Consider the following 24219-nt stretch of genomic DNA (forward strand, 5'->3'; position numbering starts at 1 on the left):
ATACTAGGACAACAAAAACAGTAAAATAAAAATCAAATTGCAGGGGGATAAAAATTATATCCTATTTCTCTATACTTGTGTTCACAAAACTCTCTAAAGTCACATAAATGAAGAATATTTTAAAAACTCAAAACACATTATAGTATGTCTTTGAACAAAATTATTTTTTATATTTCTAATCATTATGGAGGGCTTCCCAGGTGACACTAGTGGTAAAGAACCTGCCTCAATGCAGGAGATGTAAGAGATGCAGTTTGATCTTGCGTAGGGAAGATCCCCTGGAGAAGAACATGACAACCCACTCCAGTATTTTTACCTGGAGAACCCCATGCACAGAGGAGCCTGTTTGGCTACAGACCATAGGGAAGAGTTGGACAGGACTGAAGCGACTTAGCATGCATGCAATCATTATGGAATGAAAAGACTATTCAGTAAATTGTGCTATCTAAATTTGTTGGGTATTTAGAACAACTAGAATTTTATTCAAAACCACATGTTTAAATACATCTATATGTTACAACGACAATACGTATGGTTAAATGGAACATGAAAAACTAAGATAAACTATACATTAATATTTGTATGACAGTGGAAGGAGAATTTATTTTAAAATGCAAATGTAGCGGGAACTGCACAGTAATAACCTAAAATTTTTAGAGAAAAAGTTTAAAATTTTCTTTAACATAATAAGTGAAAAAGCCAAGATTGAGGTCAGAAATACATTTACAATATTTATCACAAAATATTTGACATAATAATGAAATGCTTACTATCATGATATGTGAATTTTGTAAAATAAAATATAAAAAAGAAGAAGACTAGCATTACAATAGAAAAAACTTCAAAAAGAAAAAGTCATTTCATCCCCAAAATCTTCATTATCTAACATGTACTGTACTTCTTGGTACCAAATTACATTTTTCCTTGGGGACTTCTATCTTGTCTTGTTATACTTTTATATGTTTTTAATCCTACTAGTGATTCAGAACAAAGCTGTAATTATATACATCAATTAGATGAAATCCTTTTGGAATGGCATATTTTCTATTCAAGAACATCAATCCAACATATAATTAAAGAGAAGTTAGAAATGTTTCTTTTTTTCTTAAAGGTTTTCAAATTCTAAAATGTTAGCCTTAACTAAATTCTAAAGTAACATCTCAGGTTTCCACATTTCAGAAGTTTTTTTTTTCCCCTTTCAAGTTCATTTTGGCAACTTTTACGTTTAAAATCTTTTAAATCACCCTGTGCATTTAAAAACTTGTAAATAAAAGGATTTAGAGGTGTCATTTGGAAATGTCATGTCTGTTGTCAGTGGTTCATGAATAATTGACACTGAGATTACCTAGGGAAATTTGCAATTAGTCTCCTCGTTAACATAAGAAGGTTAGCTTGGTGAATGCTAGATTTTAACTTAGGTATTTACTCAAGAGATAAAAATAGGTTTTAATAGGACATCTAATGAAAAATTCATTACTTCAATTTGATATCCCAAAGATTTCCAAGTTACTTCATGAATCAGTCATTGAGAAAACCAAGAATACATATTCATTTATTAATTTATACTTTCAATAGCTGTGAATGTCCAAATAACAAGAGATCAATCTATAGGTAACATATGATAAAATGATTTCAACAGCATTGATCCAAGTAAGTAGCATATAGATCACTGCCAGTATGGCTGTTGTTCACTCAGAGTTGAAAAATTGGGTTCTAAAAAATGTACATAATAGTAATAAAATAATATCAAAATTAATTTATAACTACAAGGAATTTTAAATAGGTAAACCTCACTCAGGTGATAATAAAGTATCTTTATGACTCAATTTATTTACTTTAGGGTTGATGCTTAAGTCTCACAAGATATCAACTATACTTCAATTAAAAACATAAAAAGGAAAAAAAAACCTCAAAGGAGTATTCATATAATTTTAAAAAGCAATGATTTCACTATCACAGCAAAACAGAATAAAATATCTAGGAATAAACCTACCTAAGGAGCAAAAGACCTGTACTCAGAAAACTATTAGATGCTGATGAAAAAAAAATCAAAGATGACACAAATGGATGAAGAGATATACCATGTTTTTGGATTGGAAGAATCAGTACTATGAAAATTACTGTGTTACCCAAAGCAATCTACACATTCAATTCAATACTTATTGAATTATCAATGGCATTTTTCACACAACAATAACAAATTTTTGTACAATTTGTATGGAAAAACAAATTACTCCTAACAGCCAAAGAAATCTTAAGAAAAATGGAGCTGGAGGAATCAGGCTCCTTGAATTCACACTATACTATAAAGCTACAGTAATCAAGACAGTATGATACTGGCACAAAAGCAGAAATATAGATGAATGGAACAAGACAGAAAACCCAGAGATGAACTCATGCAGCTATGATCAACTAATATATGACAAAGAAGGCAAGAACATACAATTAAGGAAATGCAATTGTTCCAATAAGTGGTGCTGAGAAAACTGGACAGATACATGTAAAAGAATGAAATTAGAGAACTCTCTAACACCATAAACAAAAATAAAACTCTAGATTAAAGGCCTAAATGTAAGGCTCAACACTATCAAACTGTGAGGAAAACATAGGCAGAATACTCTTTGACATACAATGCAGCAATATCTTTTTAGATCCACCTCCTGAAATAATGAAAATATAAACAAATGGGACATAAAAAGGCTTTTGCACAGCAAATGAAATCACAAACAAAACGAAAACATATAGCAAGTGAGAAAACATTTGCAAGTAAAGTAACTAACAAAGAATTCAGTTCAGTTTGTCGCTCAGTCGTGTCCAACTCTGGGACCCCATGGACAGCAACAAGCCAGGCTTCCCAGTGCATCACCAACTCTCAGAGTTGCTCTCACCCATGTCCATTGAGTCAGTGATGCCATCCAACCATCTCATCCTCTTTCATCCCTTCCTAATCCCGCCTTCAGTCTTTCCCAGCATCAGAGTCTTTTCCAATGAATTGGCTCTTCACATCAGGTGGCCAGAGTATTGGAGCTTTAGCATCAGCATCAGCATCTGTCCTTTCAATGAATATTCAGGACTGCTTTCCTTTAGGATGGACTGGTTGGATCTCCTTTCAGTTCAAGGGACTCTGAGGACTCTTCTCCAATACCACAGTTCAAAAGCATCAATTTTTCAGTGCTCAGCTTTCTTTATAGTCCAAATCTTGTATCCATACATGACTACTGGAAAAACCATAGTTTTGACTAGATGGACATTTTTCATCAAAGTATGTCTCTGCTTTTTAATATCCTGTCTTGGTTGGTCACAGTTTTCTTCCAAAGAGCAAGTGTATTTTTGTTTGTTTGTTTGTTTGTTTGTTTGTTTTAATTTCATGGCTGCAGTCACCATCTGCAGAGATATTGGAGGCAAGAAAATAAAATCTCTCATTGTTTCCATGGATTCCCCAGCTATATGACATGAAGTGATGGGACCAGATGCCATGATCTTACTTTTCTGAATGTTGAGCTTTAAGCCAGTTTTTTCACTCTCCTCTTTCACTTTCATCAAGAGGCTCTTTAGGTCTTCTTTGCTTCTGTCATAAGGGTGGTGTCATCTACATATATGAGGTTATTGACATTTCTCCCGGCAATCTTAATTACAACTTGTGCATCATCCAGACCTGCATTTTGCATGAGGTACTCTGCATATAAGTTTAATAAGCAGCATGACAATATACAGACTTCATGTACTCCTTTCCCAATTTGGAACCAGTCTGTTGTTCCATGTCCAGTTCTAATTGTTTCTTCCTGACTTGCCTACAGATTTCTCAGGGGGCAGATTAGGTAGACTGGTATTCCCATCTCTTTCAGAGTCAGAGGCTTTGGTGTAGTCAATAAAGTGGAAATACATGTTTTCCTGGAATTCTCTTGTTTTGTTGATGATACAACATGTGTTTGCAATTTGATCTTTGGTTCCTCTGCCTTTTCTAAATCAAGCTTGAGTATCTGGAAGATCACGGTTCATGTACTGTTGAAGCCTGGCTTGGAGGATTTTGATCATTACTTTGCTAGCATGTTGTTGCTGCTGCTGCTGCTAAGTCGCTTCAGTCGTGCCCAACTCTGTGCGACTCCATAGATGGCAGTCCACCAGGCTCCGCAGTCCCTGGGATTCTCCAGGCAAGAACACGGGAGTGGGTTTCCATTTCCTTCTCCAATGCATGAAAGTGAAAAGTGGAACTGAAATCTCTCAGTCGTGTCCGACTCTTAGCGACCCCATGGACTGCAGCCTACCAGGCTCCTCCATCCATGGGATTTTCCAGGCAAGAGGACTAGAGTGGGATGCCATTGCCTTCTCCATTGCTAGCATGTTAGATGAGTGCAATTGTGTGATAGCTTGAGAATTCTTTGGCATTGCCTTTATTTGGGATTGGAATGAAAACTGACATTTTCCAGTCCTGTGGCCACTGCTGAATTTTCCAAATTTGCTGGCATACTGAGTTCAACATTTTCACAGCATCATCTTTTAGGATTTGAAATAGCTCAACTGGAATTCCATCACCTCCACTAGCTTTGTTCTTAGTGATACTTTCTGAGGCCTACTAACTTCACATTCCAGGATGTCTGGCTCTAGGTGAGTGATCACACCATCATATTTGTCTGGGTCATGAAGATCTTTTTTTGAATAAGATCTTTATTGTATAATGTAATCTCACCACCATTTCTTAATATCTTCTGCTTCTGTTAGGCCCATACCATTTCTATCCTTCATTGTGCCCATATTTGCATGAAATGTTCCTTGGTATCTCTAATTTTCTTGAAGACAACTCTAGTCTTTCCCATTCTATTTTTTTCCTCTATTTCTTTGTATTGTTCACTGAAGAAGGCTTTCTTATCTCTCCTTGCTTTGGAACTCTGCATTCAAATGGGTATATCTTTCCTGTCCTCCTTTGCCTTTCACTTCTCTTCTTTTCTCAGCTATTTGTAAGGCCTCCTCAGACAACGATTTTGCCTTTTTGCATTTGTTTTTCTTTGGGATGGTCTTGATCACTGCCTCCTGTACAATGTCACAGACCTCCATCCATTGTTCTTCAGGCATTCTCTCTGTAAGTTCTAATCTGTTGAATATATTTGTCATTTCCATTGTATAATTATAAGTTATTTGATTTAGATGATTCCTGAATAGTCTACTGATTTCCCCTACTTTCTTCAATTTAAGTCTGAATTTGGCCATAAGGAGTTCATGGTATGAGCCACAGTCAGCTCCCAGTCTTGTTTTTTCTGACTGTATAGAGCTTCTCCATCTTTGGCTGCTCAGTTGTATTTCTAGTCCAACTGTCACATCCATACACTGGTAAAACCCTAGCTTTGAACAGATGGACCTTTGTCGTCAAAAAGGGTGTTTGCTATGACCAGTGCATTATCTTTGCACAATTCTTAACCTTTGCCCTGCTTCATTCTGTACTCCTATGCCAATTTTCCTGTTACTCCAGGTATTACTTGACTTCCTACTTTTGCATTCCAGTCCCCTATAATGAAAAGGACATCTTTTTTTGGGTATTAGTTCTAGAAGGTCTTGTAGGTCTTCACAGAACCATTCAACTTCAGGTTCTTCAGCATTACTGGTTGGGGCATAGACTTAGATTACTGTGATATTGAATGGTTTGCCTTGGAAACTAACAGAGATCTTTTTGTCATTTTTGAGATTGCACCCAAGTAATGCATTTCAGACTCTTTTGTTGACTATGAGGGTACTCCATTTCTTCTAAGGGATTCTTGCCCACAGTAGTAGATACAATGGTCATCTGAGTTAAATTCACCCATTCCAATCCATTTTAGTTCACTGATTCCTAAAATGTCGATGTTCACTCTTGCTGTCTCCTGTTTAACCATTTCCAATTTACCTTCATTCATTGACATAATATTCCAGGTTCCTATGCTATACTGTCTATTGGAGACAAAGAATTAGTCTCCAAAATACACAAGTAACTTATGCAGTTCAATATAAAAACAAAACAACCAAATCAAAATTTGGGCAGAAGATCTAAATAGATACTTCTATGAAGAAGACATACAAATGGCAGAAGGGCACTTGAAAAGATACTCAATATCACTAATTATTAGAGAAATGCAAATCAAAACTCTTTTCAATTATCATCTCACAGGTTCCAAATGGCCACCATGAAAAAAATTGATATTGCTTGTACATGGAATCTGAAAAAAAATCGTGCATATGAACTTAAATACAAAATAGAGGAACAGATGTAGAAAGCAAACTATTGGTTACCAGGAGTGAAAGAGGGGTGGGGAGTAGCAGACAATGCTAAACTGGGAGATTGGTATTGATATATATACAGTATTATATAAAATATAGATAATGATTAGGGACCTACTGTATACCACAAAGACTCTTTCCAATATTCTGTAATGTTCTATATGGGAAAGTAATCTAAAAATGATTAGATTTATGTATATGTGTAATTGATTCACTTTGCTATATAGTAGAAACTAATGCAACATTGTAAATCAACTATACACCAATAAAATTTATTTTAAAAAATGACAAATAATAACACAGAGAATTTCCTACACTGGGGGAAATATAAATTGGTACAGCCACTATGAGAACAGAATGAAGGTTTCTTCAGTTCAGTTCAGTCGCTCAGTCATGTCTGACTCTTTGGGACCCCATGAACCACAGCAGACCAGGCCACCCTGTCCATCACCAACTCCCAGAGTTTACCCTAACTCATGTCCATAGAGCTGGTGATGCCATCCAACTATCTCATCCTCTGTCATCCCCTTCTCCTCCTGCCCTCAATCTTTCCCAGCATCAGGGTCTTTTCAAATGAGTCAGTTCTTCGCATCAGGTGGCCAAAGTATTGGAGTTTCAGCTTCAGCATCAGTCCTCCCAGTGAACACCCAGGACTGATCTCCTTTAGGATGGACTGGTTGGATCTCCTTGCAGTCCAAGGGACTCTCAAGAGTCTTCTCCAACACCACAATTCAAAAGCATCAATTTTTCGGTGCTCAGCTTTCTTTATAGTCCAACTCTCACATCCATACATGACTACTGGAAAAACCATAGCCTTGACTAGATGGACCTTTTTTGGCAAAGTAATGTCTATGCTTTTTAATATGCTGTCTAGGTTGGTCATAACTTTCCTTCCAAGGAGTAAGCGTCTTTTAACTTTATGGCTGCAATGACCATCTGCAGTGATTTTGGAGCCCCCAAAAATAATGTCTGACACTGTTTCCACTGTCTCCCCATCTCTTTCCCATGAGGTAATGGGACCAGATGCCATGATCTTAGTTTTCTGAATGTTGAGCTTTAAGTCAACTTTTTACTCTCCTCTTTCACTTTCATCAAGAGGCTCTTTAGTTCTTCTTCACTTTCTGCCATAAGGGTGGTGTCATCTGCATATCTGAGGTTATTGATGTTTCTCCCGGCAATCTTGATTCTAGCTTGTGCTTCATCCAGCCCAGCGTTTCTCATGATGTACTCTGCATATAAGTTAAATAAGCAGGGTGACAATATACAGCCTTGAAGTATTCCTTTTCCTATTTGGAATCAGTCTGTTGTTCCATGTCCAGTTCTACTGTTGCCTCCTGACCTGCATACAGGTTTCTCAAGAGGCAGGTCAGGTGGTCTGGTATTCCCATCTCTTTCAGAATTTTCCACAGTTTATTGTGATCCACACAATCAAAGGCTTTGGCATAGTCAATAAAGCAGAGCTAGATGTTTTTCTGGAACTCTCTTGCTTTTTCAATGAACCAGCGAATGTTGGCAATTTGATCTCTGGTTCCCCTGCCTTTTCTAAAACCAGCTTGAACATTTGGAAATTAATAGTTCATGTATTGCTGAAGCCTGGCTTGGAGAATTTTGATCATTACTTTACTAGTGTGTGAGATAAGTGCAATTGTGTAATAGTTTGAGCTTTCTTTGGCATTGCCTTTCTTTGGGACTGGAATGAAAACTGACTGTCAGGGGAATAAGATTCCTCAATATGTTTTAGTTTCAATTGTGTATCTATAAGTTTTTTAGTAGCCTTTAATTTCTCTTTTGTAAAGGGCCACTACTTTGTCAGAATAGGCTCGTCATTTTTCCAAGTTATTTTAATAATTGTATTGTTTGCTAAATGAGCAGTGGCCACTAGCAAAAATGTGGAATGTATTTTTGAGTTTGCCATTGCATAAGTAAATCTCTTCCTATTAAATTAAAGGGTTCATCTATCATGTAAGGTTGTAATGTTGCAGGCTGGCCTTCTGGTCCTTCACATGGATATATTTGGACATTTTGATAAACTTCTTGTACTTTGGTTTGAGAAACTTCTGTAATTTGGCAAGAAATTCTCTGTATAGGCCAAGATTTGGGCCATAAATGTTTTGAAATAATAGTAATATCAGATCCAGTATCAAGAAGACCAGAAAATCTTTTGTCATTAATTTTGATATTTATATTTGGTAGGACATATTTAAATAACAATGATGTCCATAATGATTGTTTTTGATTAGTATTACCAAATCTATCTATCCATATGTCATTAGAGGAGTTAATAGAAATGTAAGGTAAAAGAAGTAATTGGGCAATCCTTTTTTAAATGGCTCTTATCCCTACAAACAAAATATCTTTCATTTTTCTTTTTAAAGGGAGCAGCCATTGCTTCAGCTAACATTTGTATTTTTTGAGTTTTTTATTCTAAGTTATGATAAACCTTTAAATAATCAATAACATTTCCAGTCTCATGCATTGGAGCGATGGCTCTCTGACATTCCTGATTTGCATTTTCATATGTAAGCCGTTTTTCTAATTGTAGTTTGGCTTCCTCTCCGACAACATTATGGGAGATAGTAACTCCCAGTCCAGCTAAAAAATCAGCATAGGCTTCATTAGGCCCTTGTAGTATCTTTGTGTAGCTATCTTTAGGTTTTCTTTGAGGAGTAATTTGATCCCATGTTTCAAGGGTAACGTCTTTCAATTGCTCATGTAACAAAGGAGAGCATTGTATTTGAGCTTCCATTGAGTTAAATTGCCCCGTATCAGTTAACATTTTAAAAGTAATTTGGTTTTGGGAGTGCCAGCTCAAGCATTGGAATTGGCATGATTACGGGCCATATCATGAAACCACATTCTCTATTGAAGATATTTTCTTGGTTTAAGAAGAGCCTTTATCAAAATTTGCCAATCATAAGGAATAAAATTTTCAATAGAAGATGTCATAGTGTTCAGAAGTTCTTTAGTAAAAGGAGAATGAGGGCGGTACATAGTTATAGCCTTTTTCATTTATTGTATGTGAGAACAATCAATGTCTCCATATTGAGGTATTAGTTGTCTTTGAGCATTAACATTTTTTAACATAGGAGAGGCAAAAAGATCATCCGCATCAGAGACTTGAGATTACAAAGCCTGTAATTCAGAAAGCTTTTGTTGTGAAGGAGAATGAATGGATCGTCTGTATTCATAAATATGAGCATGTGTTAGGGGCTTATCATTATCATCAAAAAAAGTATTGTTGGCTTTAGTGTCAAAGAAAGCATCAGAAGAATCATCATCAGAGTTATCTTGTGTTCGAATCAAGGGGACCTTCGGTTTCATGCCCATTACAAGAGGAGGAGGAGCGCTTGGGATAGCCTGAGCAGGGATGGTGGGAAAGTTTTGAAACATTCTATGTTGCTCCAATTGGGCTTTTTGTAAAGTCTTATCATTTAGTTTATGTTTGTATAATGAGCATTCCGCTTGTTGACCGATATCAATGGGGCTAGAATTGCCTTGAAATGGCAAGATCATGGCTTTAATGAGGGCCCACAAGGGCCAGAAATCTACTGGAATGTATTTTTTCCCCGTCTTGTGGCTCATTTAATATATTATATATATATAAAACCAGGTTCCAAATGTTTTAATTGAAACTGTCTTCATCAGGGAACCAGGGATTATATTCAACCACTGTTTGGAGACAAGCCCTTATCTATTGACATGAAACTGAAAGTCCTTGTACATTAAATAAATGATGAAGTAAAGTTGAAAAGTAATGGGGGCTTTCCAGCCATTTGTCCCATAACCCCGCATTTACCGACCTCCGTAGCTCCTAACAGTCACTCCATCTGCTTTCCAAGGGCTTCCACTAGGTCCCTATTTCAGGAGCCACTTGTCATAGTCTTTGTAGACTGGGACCTGGGGGCTGGAGTTGGTGAGAAGAGGGATGCAGGAGACCCAAGTCTCGAGTGAAACAAGGGTGTTTTATTTCCAGAAATGCATGTTTATATATTTTCATACAAGGCAGCCTTAGACATTAAAAAAAAAAAAAAAAAAAAACTGAGCAAAAACAAAGCCAAGCAAATAATCTTCAAAGGGCCAGAAAGCATTCCATATCCTGAGTAAGAGGGGCATTAACTGAATAGATTAAAGTAAGGTCACTGAAGGGAGTCACTGAAAGGCATCCAAGAAGGTGCCCTTTCTCATGATCTCAGTCCTGAGAACTGCGTGCAGCTCTGCTTATTCCTGTTTTCCAGGAACTGATAAGGAATAGAGAATCCTTGAGAAACAGCACACAAAAGAAAAGAATAACATATTGGATCCCTTAAAGCTGAATGTCCCCTGACAACTGACCTTTTCTAGTCCTGTGGCCACCGTGGAGTTTTCCTAGTTTGCTGACATAGTGAGTGCAGCACTTTCACAGCATCATCTTTTAGGATCTGAAATAGCTCAACTGGAATTCCATCACCTCCACTAGCTTTGTTCGTAGTGATGCTTCCTAAGGTCCACTTGACTTCGCATTGCAGGATGTCTGGCTCTAGGTGAGTGATCATACCATCATGATTATCTGGGTTGTGAAGATCTTTTTTGTACAATTCTTCTGTGTATTCTTGCCACCTCTTAATATCTTCTGATTCTGTTAGTTCCATACCATTTCTGTCCTTTATTGAGCCAATCTTTGCATGAAATTTTCCCTTGGTATTTCTAATTTTCATGAAGAGATCGCTTAGAAAACTGAAATAGAGCTACCATGTGATCCGGTAATCACACAAATGGGCATATATCTTGAGAAAACCATATTTTGAAATGACACATGCACCTCAATGTTCACTGCAGTGCCATTTACAATAACCAGTTAATGGAATTATTCTAAATATCTATTGACAGAAGAATGGATAAAGAAGATGTGGTACATTCATATGGTGGAATATGATTGTGTCAGGCAGAGAAAGACAAATATCATATAATATCCCATATATGTGGGAAAAAAATTTTAAACATAGAAATTATTTGCAAAACAAATAGAGACATAGGTGTAGAAAACGAATTACCAAGGGAGAATGGAGATGGGGGAGTAATTTGGGAGATTGGGGTTGACATATATACATTACTAAATGTAAAATAGATAACTAACAAGGACCCATGGTATAGCACAGGGAACTCTACTTAATATTATGTATTGATCTATATGGGAAAAGAATCTAAAAGAACAGATGTATGTATAGCCACATATAGGTATATATGTTTCTCTGTTTAGGAAAAGAATTTAAAAATGAGCTGATGCATGTATAATTAAATCACTTTGCTGTACAGCAAAAACTAAAGACAACATCGTAAACCAAATGTACTCCAATAAAAAAAATGATTTTTTCCCCAGATATATTAATAGTAATAAGAAAAAAAAAAAACCAAATGGGTAATGTTGAATAACGTGCATATAAAAATATAGATGTTTTCACTCATTTGTATTTTGACATATTCATCAGGGTAACTGTACACCACCAAGAAATGTTGTTTAAAGTTACACACATTTTAGGTTGATTGAATGTAGCAAGTATTTTAAATTATAACTGAACTTTAGAGTTGAAATTATGAGCAGAATAAGATAAAATATTGAAGATTGTAGAAACTATTATAGTTTTAAAAGTTCTAAAGAGAAGTTGTTCTTATAGAGTATAACAGGGTATACTTCAGAGAGTCCATATTTCACATAATGTATACTGTGAATAAGTAGCATCCACACAACAAAATGACACATGAAATTCATAGGAGACAAAAATTCATTTCACCTGAAATACTTTCTTTTGAAATTACAAGAAGTACTAGGACTCAACACCGATACATCAGGGACTGAATAAACTAGTCAAAAAATAAAAAGCAAGACAGCAGCGTTCAAAACTTCAACAAACAACCTTTTGTCTATCAGCTGTTATCTATTTTTAACATTACTTCACATAATATTGTTTCCAGATTCCAAGAAAATAAGAGAACTAGTATCAATCAACGTTTTCTGGAGAAAAAGAACCAATAGTGTATGAGTGTGTATACTCACAAAATGTGTGTGTGTGTGTGTGCTTCCCAGGTGCTGCTAGTGGTAAAGAACCTGCCTGCCAATGCAGGAGACCTAAGTGACGTAAGTTCAATCTCTGGGTCAGGAAGATCCCCTGGAGTAGTAAATGGCAACCCATTCCAGTATTCTTGCCTGGAGAATCCCATGGACAGAGAAACCTGATGGGCTGCACCCCATTAGGTCACAAAGGGATATACACACACGTATCATGTTGTTGTTTTTTAGTCGCTAAGTTGTGTCAGATTCTTTGCGACCCCGTGGACTGTAGTCCACCAGGCTACCCTGTCCATGGGATTTTCCAGGCAAGAATAATGGATTGGGTTGCCATTTCCTTCTCCACTGTATATTATATGTCTATATCTATTTATCTATCTATCTATCTATCTATATCTATCTAACCCTAACTCTCTCTCATATATAGCAACCATATGATCTAGCAATCCCACTCCTGGGCATATATCCAGAGAACACCATAATTCAAAGAGATAATTGCATCTCAATGTTCATTGCAGCACTGTTTACAATAGCCAGAACATGGAAGGAATATAAAAGTCCATTGACAGATGCATGCAAGATACAGTACATAAATACAAAGAAATATTACTCAGTTATATGAAAGAATGAAATAATGCCACTTGCAGCAACACAGATGGACCTAGAGATTCTCATACTGAGTGAAGTAAGTCAGAGGAAAACAAGTGTAGTATGGCTTATATGTGGTATCTTTAAAAAGAGTAAAAATAAACTTATCTACAAAAGAGAATTATAATTGTAGATGTAGAAAACAAACTTATGGTCACCAGGTAGTAAGGAGGGGAGAGACAGATACATCAGGAGATTGGGATTAACATATATACACCTACTAATAGATAACTGATAAGGACCTACTGTATAGCACAGGGAACTTAATTTTAGTAGTCTGGTAACCTATATTGGGAAACAATCTAAAAAAGCGTTTATATATATATATATATACACACACATATATATGATAACTGATTCATTTTACTGTTCACATGAAACTAATACAAAATTGTAAATCAACTATAATTCATTAAAAATGTAAATATATATGTTAGAAACATACATGTATATGTGTGTGTTTAATGAGACTTCCTAGGAAAGAATGTACTGTAAAATGAAAATATTTTGTAACACAATTTTGTGAAAGGTAAAAAATTACTATACTTAAAACTATACTTTAGAAAAGTTTTTTTAAAATAATCCTTTATTTGAACTCTGTGAATAATTTTTTTTTTAACAGTTTAGACAAACTGCTGGAAATTAGAACAGTTTCCTGCATGAAACTGAAACAAGTATAAATAGAGCCCTATGCAGTTTCATAGCTTCCTCTCCCCTCCTTTGTGTGTTAGTGACAGCAGGTATATACAGCCTGAAAGTGTATACATGTACTATAACATCTTGTTTAATATATTATCTTCAATAACCATTATATAGACAGTAAGTGAAAATTGGTAGTATTAGTCGCTCAGTCGTGTCTGACTCTTCACGACCCCGTGGACTACAGCAGAACCCATGGACCCTGTGGACTGAAGCACATGAAGACCCCTTGGACTGAAGCCCTCCAGGCTCCTCTGTCCATGGAATTTTCCGGGCAAGAATACTGGAGTGGGCAGCCATTCCTTCCTCTAGGGATTGAATCCGGGTCTCATAATCATTAAAGTCTGAGCCATCTGGAAGCCCAAGATAAAAATTAAAAGGGCTTAATTTCCTAGATGAGTTGTTATTTTTAAAGTAAAGTTTATTAGATGATAAAAGTATATATACATATTAAAATATATACACATTATATACTATGCATTGTAGATATATTTTATATTCATTCACATGTATATACGAACAGTTAAGTACACATATAAAGGTAACCATTACATAATTCTACTGCTTTTTTTTTGCCTAGGTAATAAAGAAACTTCTTTACAAATATTTTCAGTTTACTCCAGATATTCCTCACCTCTTTAAACAATTCTGTATTTCATTTTATGTAGCAATATAAGCTGATGAACCTCTAAAAGAATTCTAGTCAGTATTTAATGTTATTTAGACTAGAAGTTAAAATCTTAACTTCAGTTACAGAAGGGAAATTTCTATAAATAAAGATACAGCTAGTTACTATTAAAAGCCTTTCTGAGTCTTTTGATATATACTCAAAGGTCTCACATTTTTTCCAAATAGCAAATATATTTGGAAAATTAAAATGCCACATACTTTGAAGAAGTAATTGTGAACTTCAAACTAGGCAAAATAGTTTTAAATATAGCAATCCTGTATTCATCTAGTTGCCAAAAGTGATAATTTTTCTAAGTAAATTATTTTTTATGATGCTTTACTTATTCCCTTCATTATAAATTTCTTCAGTGTAATTATTGAAGCACTTAAATGTGGTGGCATGGGGAATACGGTTTTAAGCACTTTCAATCTTGAGGGTATGATTCTAAATCCTCCAGCTTCCCCCCTTTACTAGAAAAAAATAAAGCCTTGAGTTTTAGGTTACAGACCAGGTTAAACAATTTCTCCCTTATAGGAAATAATCTGAATCTTAAGCATAAATCATGTAGAAATCCTATTTAAGAGTTCCCTCTTTTACAACCTCTTAATGAAAAATATTGGGGCTTCTCTGGTGGTTCAGACAGTAAAGAATCTACCTGCAGTGTGGAATACCCAGGTTTGATCCCTGGGTTAGGAAGATCCCCTGGAGAAGGGAATGGCAACCCATCCCAGTATTCTTGCCTGGAGAATTCTATGGACACAGGAGTCTGGTGGGCAATAGTCTATGGGGTCACAAAAAGTTGGACACAACTGAACCAGTAAGCACTTGATGGAAAACATCAACACTTGCTTTATAATTTGGAGCTACTTTAATCAGTCTATTTGACTAAACCAAAAGGCCTGACCATTTACCACAATATTTTTCTGTTCACTAAATAATCTATAGTTCAACACATTTATGTTCAACCAGTATTTCTCTTTACATCTAAATCCTGAGGCAAAAATATCTCTAAAGGCCTGAATTATAAATGTTTCCTTAAATGTTATTAATTTTACCCTTTATTTCCTTCAGCAGATAAATTCAAGAAAGCTTTAAAAACATACCAGTAATTTTCTTTTAAAATATATAATAAGTGTTACTATATCTATGTGCATTTTGCTTTGCCAATAATTCTTGAATGAATTGAAGATTTATTTGGAGTTGCACAATACAGATAAAATCAAGAGCTTACATTATAACAGCATCATTCAATTGATTACCATCACTTTCCAATATTAACCAGCTGTTTATTAATTGTCATATTCATTAACATGTAATCTCTCAACTAAAATTTCCTGATAATTGTTTTGGACTTCATTGAAGCAGATTTTTGCATTAGTATCATTTTTTTAAACTTAGCTGGGGTTTAAAATATATATTTAGAATTAGTCACCATAAACTCCTTTAAAACTTTAACCTCACAGATTAGAATATACAATTTAATAGTTTTATTTAGTGATGTTTATGTTATTTATTCTAGGTGGTAAATTTCAATAACTAGACTTTTGTTAATTTGTAAGTATAGTTGATAGAATAGTATTTTATTTCATTTACTTAAAAGAAATGAAGATAATTAAAATGAGGTTTCTTTTGTATTCAGTGGCACTACAGACTTACTATTATTGAGCATTAAATTGGGTTCATATTTATGGAAGCCAAAACGAACTAGAGAAATGTTATGACTTTTGTTTCTTTCATCCATGGCTAAAATAACATCAATTCATCATAATAAGAAATACTTATCTTCTTTCAAATCAATTTGATAGAAACTTCCATATTGGTGATTACACACACTAGCACAATATAAAAAATTTTTGACAGTGGTTTCCAGAAAGACCAAACTGTTCTCATGTCACTGATACAGACTATAAAAGCATGGAGTGAAAACAACTAAAAGCAACTTAGAAAACAATTCTAGGGTAATAGTAAACTAAGAAAGTTGAATAATTCAATAATTATTTATGTACTAAACACTTAAGGTCTAGTGACACTGCAGTAAACAAAAGTTGACAAAGCTATTCTCCTAACATATTAGCAGAAAAACCAAGATTAAAATGTTGAGGGGCAGAGGCTTTAGTATACTTATTGCTTTTCCACCTTCAATGAAAAATCAAAGTGTAGCCTCATTCTATTAAGAATTTTTAACCCTGTGTACTTTGGGGCAGAGAGAAAATAAAGCATTAATAAGTATGAGAAAAAAATAAAGAATACCAAGATCTATACTTAAACTGTCAGTTTCAACTCTGAAAAGACAGATATTTGAGAACTGTCAGTTATGATGTACACTTCTACACCACATTCTGTTTTACCTAAGCCTTAATCTCAGTAAGAGTGTCTTGAAATCTATTCTCATTAATTATTTGTTTTGTACTAGTCAACTATAGCCACAATGAAGCTGTATAAGAAACCACTCTAAAAGAAGTAGCATGCAAATCAAGTTTTGATTTCTCACTCTTGTGCATGTGGTTTGGCTGGAGTTCAGTTGATCTAAGGCTGTGATTAATTCTTAACCATGGGTTTGATTCAAACTGATTCCTTGTTTTTCTTATTCTTTTGGGAGCAGTGGATTTGCTGGGGCATGCTCTTCTCATGGCAGACAGAAGTAGAACAGGACAAGCCCAATCACACAAGTACTTCAAGCTTCTCATCACATTTCTTCTGTTAACCCATTTAACAGGGCAAGTCACATGGCCAAGCCCACAGAGGTAAGAGAAAGGGAAAAAATATTTGTGGAACAATGATCTAATCTACCACAGTATCTTAACAGCCTGGCTAATGACATGTTCCAAATATTTCATATATTTTACACATATATTATACTGTTCTTATGGTTCCCAACTGTTACTGCAACAAGTTGAAAAGTATAAGTATCTGGGCAGCCTAACTGTGTAACATTTTTCATGAGTCATAAATAAGACTTCAGAAAATGCATTCTTTCTCTCAAAGACATATTATTTAAAATTTTGAGATATTCAGAAAAACATATTTATGAGACAATACAAAAAGATTCTGCATACCTTTATCCATTTTCTTCCAAAGGTAATTTACATCTCGCAAAATTTCAGTGTAATATAAGAATTAAATGACATTGATATTACTCAACAACCTTATTCAGATTTCACCAGTTTATATGCACTCATGTGTATGTGTGTCTGTATATATATGCAATTTTATGTGTAGATTCATATGGACATATCACAACAAGATGTAGAATAATAATTCCATTACAGGGATTTCTTGTGCTATCCTTGTATAGCCACAGACATCTTGTTCCCTACCAGCTCCTGGCAACTATTAACTGGTTCTCCATTTCTATAATTTTATCTGTTTAATAATGCTATATAAATGGATTCACCTAGTATACAGACTTTGAGACTGGCTTTTTTCACTTAGAATATGTAATATCTACCCTAGCTGTTAGATGTATCAATAAATTTTTATTGATGAATGGTATTCTGTGGTATGATGTCACAGTCTGTTTAAACATTCATCTATAAAAGGGCAATATTTTCTATAGTTTCAGCTATTATAAACCTGTTAGTAACATTAATTATACAGATTTTATGTTAGCATCAATTTTTGTTCCTCTAGTATAAATATTCAATAGTGCAATAGCTGGGTCAGATGGAAAACGTACATTTAGCTTTGTAAGAAACCTTTGTATTATTTTCCAGAGTAGCTGTACCATTTTCATTTAGGAATAGGTGAGTGATCCAGATTCTCTAACAATCATGTATTTTTAAAATGTGCAGGGACAATAGGGCATTATTTTCCAAAACATGGGTAAAGTTTTGGTTTTACCCTCATTTTATAGGAATTGTAGTAGCATGCATTTTGTTTTTTTAGAAAATATTTAAAACAAGGCTTGAAGCATTGTTCAGGTAGTAGGAAATTTCTGAAAAATCTCAAGAACACTTCACTTTAATTCTATCCTTTTAAAATTTAATTTTCCCTTTAATTTAAGGAATTGTATGTTTCATTGTATAAAATAATCAGGGGTTATAGTGGTTTCATATGATTTTACACACTTGGCCTGATGATGATAATAGTTTGAAGTAACTATGATGTAATGGGTTATACTAATCCCCAGGTATTTTGGAAAGTCACATCTCCAAAAGAAATGGTTCCATCATTGGTATAAGTAAAAACTGTATAGGACTTCCCTGGCAGTCCATTGGTTAAGAATTCAGCTACCAACGCAGGGAACATGGGTTTTGTCCTTGATCTGGACAGATTCCACATGCCATGGGTCAACTAGTTCCATTTGCCACAACTGCTGAGCCAGGTGCCCTAAAGCCTGTGATCTGCAACAAGAGACGCCACTGCAATGGGAAGCCCATGCACCGCAACTAGAAAGTAGCCCCCACTCACTGCAGCTGGAGAAAGCCGTGAACAGCAGCAAAGACCCAGTGCAGCCAAAAAAAAAAAAAAAAAAGGTACAAACTAAGGTCTGTATCCTTAATGTTTAATCGTTGAGACAATCTGTTTCTCTTGGTTGAGTGATTATGGTAGTAAGGGAATCTATGGATACAATAACCAAATAATCAAGTATTGTTTTCTTCTCACACACCAAAATACATAGTTTGTGTGACCCTTAAGTATTTGATATAAAAGTAACAAATGCTTTTAAAAAGCATAGAGCAGCCCTTTGTCTCAGACTGAGAAAAATGTATTTATCATCCTCAGGTCCTGAATTTTCTTCACCCAACTTCAAATCCTGACTCCTAGGTTTGTTTTCTTCGGCCTCATTTTGTTTTTATTTGATAACAACCTATAGAATTTGTGATGCAGTCTAAAGCTCTAGCCAACTCTGTTTTCAGATTTTTATTCTGTGTTGAGTGCTAGGAGAATACTTCATTTTTGTTTTGCCCTTCATGGATTAACAAGGTCCTCAGATCTCAGTTTTATTAAACAAGGGATTTCAGAACTTATAATGAGGAAATAAATTGTAGTGACCATAGAGAGGATATTTGGTAGTGGTGGGGATGGGTACAGTATATTTACAGAGTTGAGAGCAGTGGGTTTTCTTAATTTAGTTGAATGATTGTCAGTTCACTCCTCTATCACTGTAGGGTTTTACTGAATAATCAATTTACCCCCTTCAAGTACAAAGAGCAGAGAAGCACATCAGAAGTTTTGGATATTTTCCTATTCTGAATCAATGGTTCAGGCTACAACTCCCAAGTTATTCATAAATGAGATTAGAAAGATACAACTTTTAGTAGCCATTAATCAAAAATATTTTTGCAGTAACTTGCAAGCAGTTGCATTACAATGTTTACTATCAATATATTCCTCACTGTATATACTGAGCCTTGACAAAGGAAATGAAAAATTCCAAGGAATAGTAAATTTTACCTTTAGGACAGCAAATATTCCTCAAGAGAATTATGCAGAATTTATCAACCAATTATTACCTTTACTTTTTTTGTTTAAAAAATACTTTTTTCTGTGTGTTTTTCCTCCCCTGGCCCTTGGACAGTGGCCCACTTTCAATTGCATTAAAACAATAACCAAGCAAATTAAACAAGATCATTTTAGCTTAGAAAATGAAGTTCTTAATAAAATTGTTTGACAGTAAAATGTATGGCTTAGAAAAATAAGTATCCAAGCCAGTTATAGTAAACCTCCTTATTACCCAAACTCTTATAATGAAATCTTGAATATGTCATTAATAGCTTCAATGTAGCTAAAAGGGTAATATTCCAAATTTGTTAAATCTGAACATAACCTAATTAAAGATAAGAATTTCTTTATAATCACAGTTAAATCTAAACATGATTTCAAAGAAATTGACAATAAATCTAGTATTCACCAATCATGTTTATCTGAACATCATACATATATGCCAAGAAAAATAAAATCTACTTATAAGGATGCTTTAACAAATTGAAACTTTGGCAAACTATGGAAGCAGTGGATTTACTCATCTTCCTAATTTTCCGTATGTATATGTAACTCATTATGTAGCCTTCCCTTTTGTCTTTCATTCTGTTTTGACTCTGAATCTTACCTCATCTGGTGTTAGGTTAAAGGCAACTCTGGGCGACATGGTCAACTTTCCTTAAAATCATTCCAGGACACTATTATCTGCTCCCATTATCAAGTATCTGTTGTTCATTGTTGAAACTCAGGATAGGCCTTCAGAATTAAATTCAAAAGAAGGAAAAGACTTTACACAGCAAGTATACTAATCAAGGTGTCTAAAAATTTAGTCCTTAAGAATATAATGGAGATAGGGTGATTAAAGCTGTTAAGCCTATCAATCAGGAGAAGGTACTATTCCTACTTGGTACTTTGTAGAAGGAAAATAACTTTTTTCAAAAACCTGGCTTTTAAAGTGATGGTTTTAGAAGACAAATTGGAATAATATCCTCATACTGACCTCAATCTGTAAGAAGGTGACAGGCTTTTATTGTGAAAGGAGATTCTCCTTCCATTTGGAAAAATTAAAAAAAAAAAATGTAGCAAATAATGTTAACTAATGTCCAGGAGTCTCTGGCAGAGGCGTGAGTCGAAGATGGCCTGCTGTGGGGTCAGGGTCACTGAATACAACAGTCCTGGGAACTGGCATAAGTCCTTTTGAATGAGATCACCATTACCCCTACCATAGTTTGGCCTCAGTCCAAGCCACAGGGAAGGAAAATTGCCTTGCCCATCAGCAGAAAATTGGATTAAAGATTTACTGAGCTTGGACCCATCAGAGCAAGACCCAGATTCCCCCACAGCTAGTCCCTTCTATCAGGAAGCTTCCACAAACCTCTTAGCCTTTACTATCAGAGGGCAGACAGAATGAAAACCATAACTGGGGAGGGGGGCGTCCCAAGATGGCAGAGGAATAGGACAGGGACCACTTTCTCCCCCACAAATGCATCAAAAGATCATTTGAATGTTAAGCAACTTTCACAAAACAACTTCTTAACACTGAAGGAGGACCCCAGGCACCCAGAAAGTCAGCCGTATCTCTTCAAAAGGATGTAGGACAACATGTAAAAGAAGTAGACAGAGACAAAATATCTGGGGATTGAGCCCTGTCCTGGGGAGGGAGTTGTGAAGGAAGAGAAGTCTCCACACAATAGGAAACCCTCTCATAGGCATATCTGTGCAGAGCTTTGGAATCTCAGAGGGCAATATAACCGGGGTGAACACACACACACACAGAATACACTCAGTCATGTCTGACTCTTTGCCACCCCATGGACTACAGTCCATGGATTCTCCAGGCCAGAATACTGAAGTGGGTAACTAGAGTGGGTATCCGTTCCCTTCTCCAAGCGATTGTCCCAATCCAGGGATCAAACCCAGGTCTCCCATATTGCAGGCAGATTCTTTACCAGCTGAGCCACCAGGTGAGCCCGCAGAATACACACCTAACCACAACTACCAGCGGAGAAGTGGCTCAGATGCTCATGTCTGCCACCAGTGAGTGGGGGCTGGGCAGGGAGGTGTGGGCTGCATCATCCTTAGGGTAAAGACCAGGCTTGAATGCCCTGAGGACAATCTGAAGGGACTAATATGAGATAGCAACACAAACCATGGGATCACCGGAGAGACAAAAATTTTTTAAAAAGGAACTTTCCTGCAGAAGACTCTAACTCCACATGGTGACTCCTGGCATAGCTCACAGAAGAAAAGATTGTGCCCTAGCAAATACCAAAGGAGAGCATTCTGGCTGCCATTTAGGGCCCTCACTCCCCACAGGTAGAGAGGCAGGTGTGAGACAGCCAGAGTCGGGAAGCTAGGGACTGCTGCAATCTCGGTCCCAGAGACTGCGTCTTCCACCAAACTGTGAGCAGGCTGCTAGTTGCTAATTATGTCTTGCTGGGATCCTGGATGGCCAGGAAGGTCACAGCCTGAGATTAGCTCACCAGAGGAGACCCACGGCACACCTTGGACTGTGCCCTCACAGCGCACCTGGGAAATTGAGCGGCTGGGACCAGGAAGGTGCGTAAGATGCATGGTCCACCTGAGACAGTGAGCTCGCCAAGCCCCTGGGCACCTGAGTGGCCTGAACCTGGGAAAGGCCCCAGATGCTCAGCCCACCTCAGCCTGTGCCCTCGCAGAGCACCCAAGAACCTGAGCGGCTTAGACTAGGGAAGTGCACGAAACGCAGGGCTCACCCCGGAGCCTGAGCGGCTTAGACTAGGGAAGTGCACGAAACGCAGGGCTCACTGGGACAGTACCCTTGCGGAGCACCCCGGAGCCTGAGCGGCTTAGACTAGGGAAGTGCACGAAACGCAGGGCTCGCTGGGACAGTACCCTTGCGGAGCACCCCGGAGCCTGAGCAGTGTGGACCTGGGAATTACACGCCGCCCTGGGCTGTGGCGAACCCAGTGTGGGCCATCCACTGCGAGCACTCCCCATACAGGCCCGTGGTGTGTGTTTGTAACGTCCCTCCCTCTCCACAGCACAACTTAACAAGTGAGCCTAAATGAGTGGCCACCTTCACCTACTCATATCAGAGTGGAAGTTAGACACTGAAGAGACTTGCAAACAGAGGAAACCAAAATAAAGAAAGAAGGGGGAACCACTCCAGAAGCGACAACTACAGCAGGTTAAAACCTTGCAGCTAATGCTGAGACTGTGCATTTAAGGGGAAACTATAGACCTTGAGAACAAGTACAAGCCAGAACAAGGGACTGTCAGGCACTGAACTGACCCCACACTGCCCACAACAGCTCCAGAGAAATTCCTAGATATATTTTTACTATTATTACTTTAAATTTTTTAAAAAAATTTTAGTTCTTTATTACTCCATTAGCTTTCATTTTTAGAGCCTATTATTACCTCTCCAAAAAAAAAAAAAAAAACCCAAACTATTTTTAAAAACAAATACCATATATATTTTTTAAGCTTTTATGATCAATTTTGTTTTGTATTTTTTATATTGTATGTTTGAAAGTCTAACCTCAATTCTAGGATTTTAATATTTGCTTTTTTATATTTGTTATCAATTTTGTATCTTTAAGAATCCAATCTTCAGTAGCCATTTTTACATAGGGATTTGATTACTGGCTTGATTGCTCTCTCCCCTCTTTACTCTCCCTTTTGTCCTCCAGGTCACCTCTATCTCCTTTCCCCCTCTTCTCTTCTCCATATAACTCTGTGAATCTCTCTGGGGGTTCCTGGCTGTGGAAAACACTTAGGGGTTTGATTTCTGGCTTGATTGCTCTCCCTTTTTCTCACCTCTATCTCCCTCCTCCCTTTGCTCTTCTCTATATAACTCTGTGAATCTCTCTGGGTGTTTCTGACTGTGAAGAGTTGTTTCACCATTAACCTAGGGGTTTTATCTTCTGTGATGTATGGAGGGAGAAGTCTTGAGGCTACTGTAAGAGAAGAACCAAAACCCAGAAGCAGGAGGCTTAACTCCAGAAACTTTGAACATCAGAGAACTCCTGACTCCAGGGAACATTAATAAACAAGAGCTCACCTGAAAGTCTCCATACCTACACTGAAACCAAGCTCCACCCAAGAGCCAACAAGTTCCAGAGCAAGACAAACCATGCTACTTCTCCAGCAAAACAAGAACACAACCCTGAACATTAAAAGACAGGCTTCCCAAAGCCATGCCAAACCCATAGACACCCCAAAACTTACTATTGGACACTTCATTGCATTCCAGAGAGAAGAGATCCAGTTCCACCCTCTAGAACACAGACACAAGTTCTCTCAACCAGGAAATCTTGACAAGTCACTGGTCCAATCCTACCCACAGGAAGCAGACTCTGAAATAAAGAACCATGAACTTCCAGCCTGAAGAAAGGGCACCCCAAACACAGCAATCTAAACAAAATGAAAAGGCAGAGAAATATTCAGCAGGTGAAGGAACATGATTAAAACTCACAAAACCAAACAAAAGAGGAGATAGGGAGTC

Source organism: Odocoileus virginianus, chromosome 12 (genome assembly GCF_023699985.2).
Source record: "Odocoileus virginianus isolate 20LAN1187 ecotype Illinois chromosome 12, Ovbor_1.2, whole genome shotgun sequence".
NCBI classification, from domain to species: domain Eukaryota; kingdom Metazoa; phylum Chordata; class Mammalia; order Artiodactyla; family Cervidae; genus Odocoileus; species Odocoileus virginianus.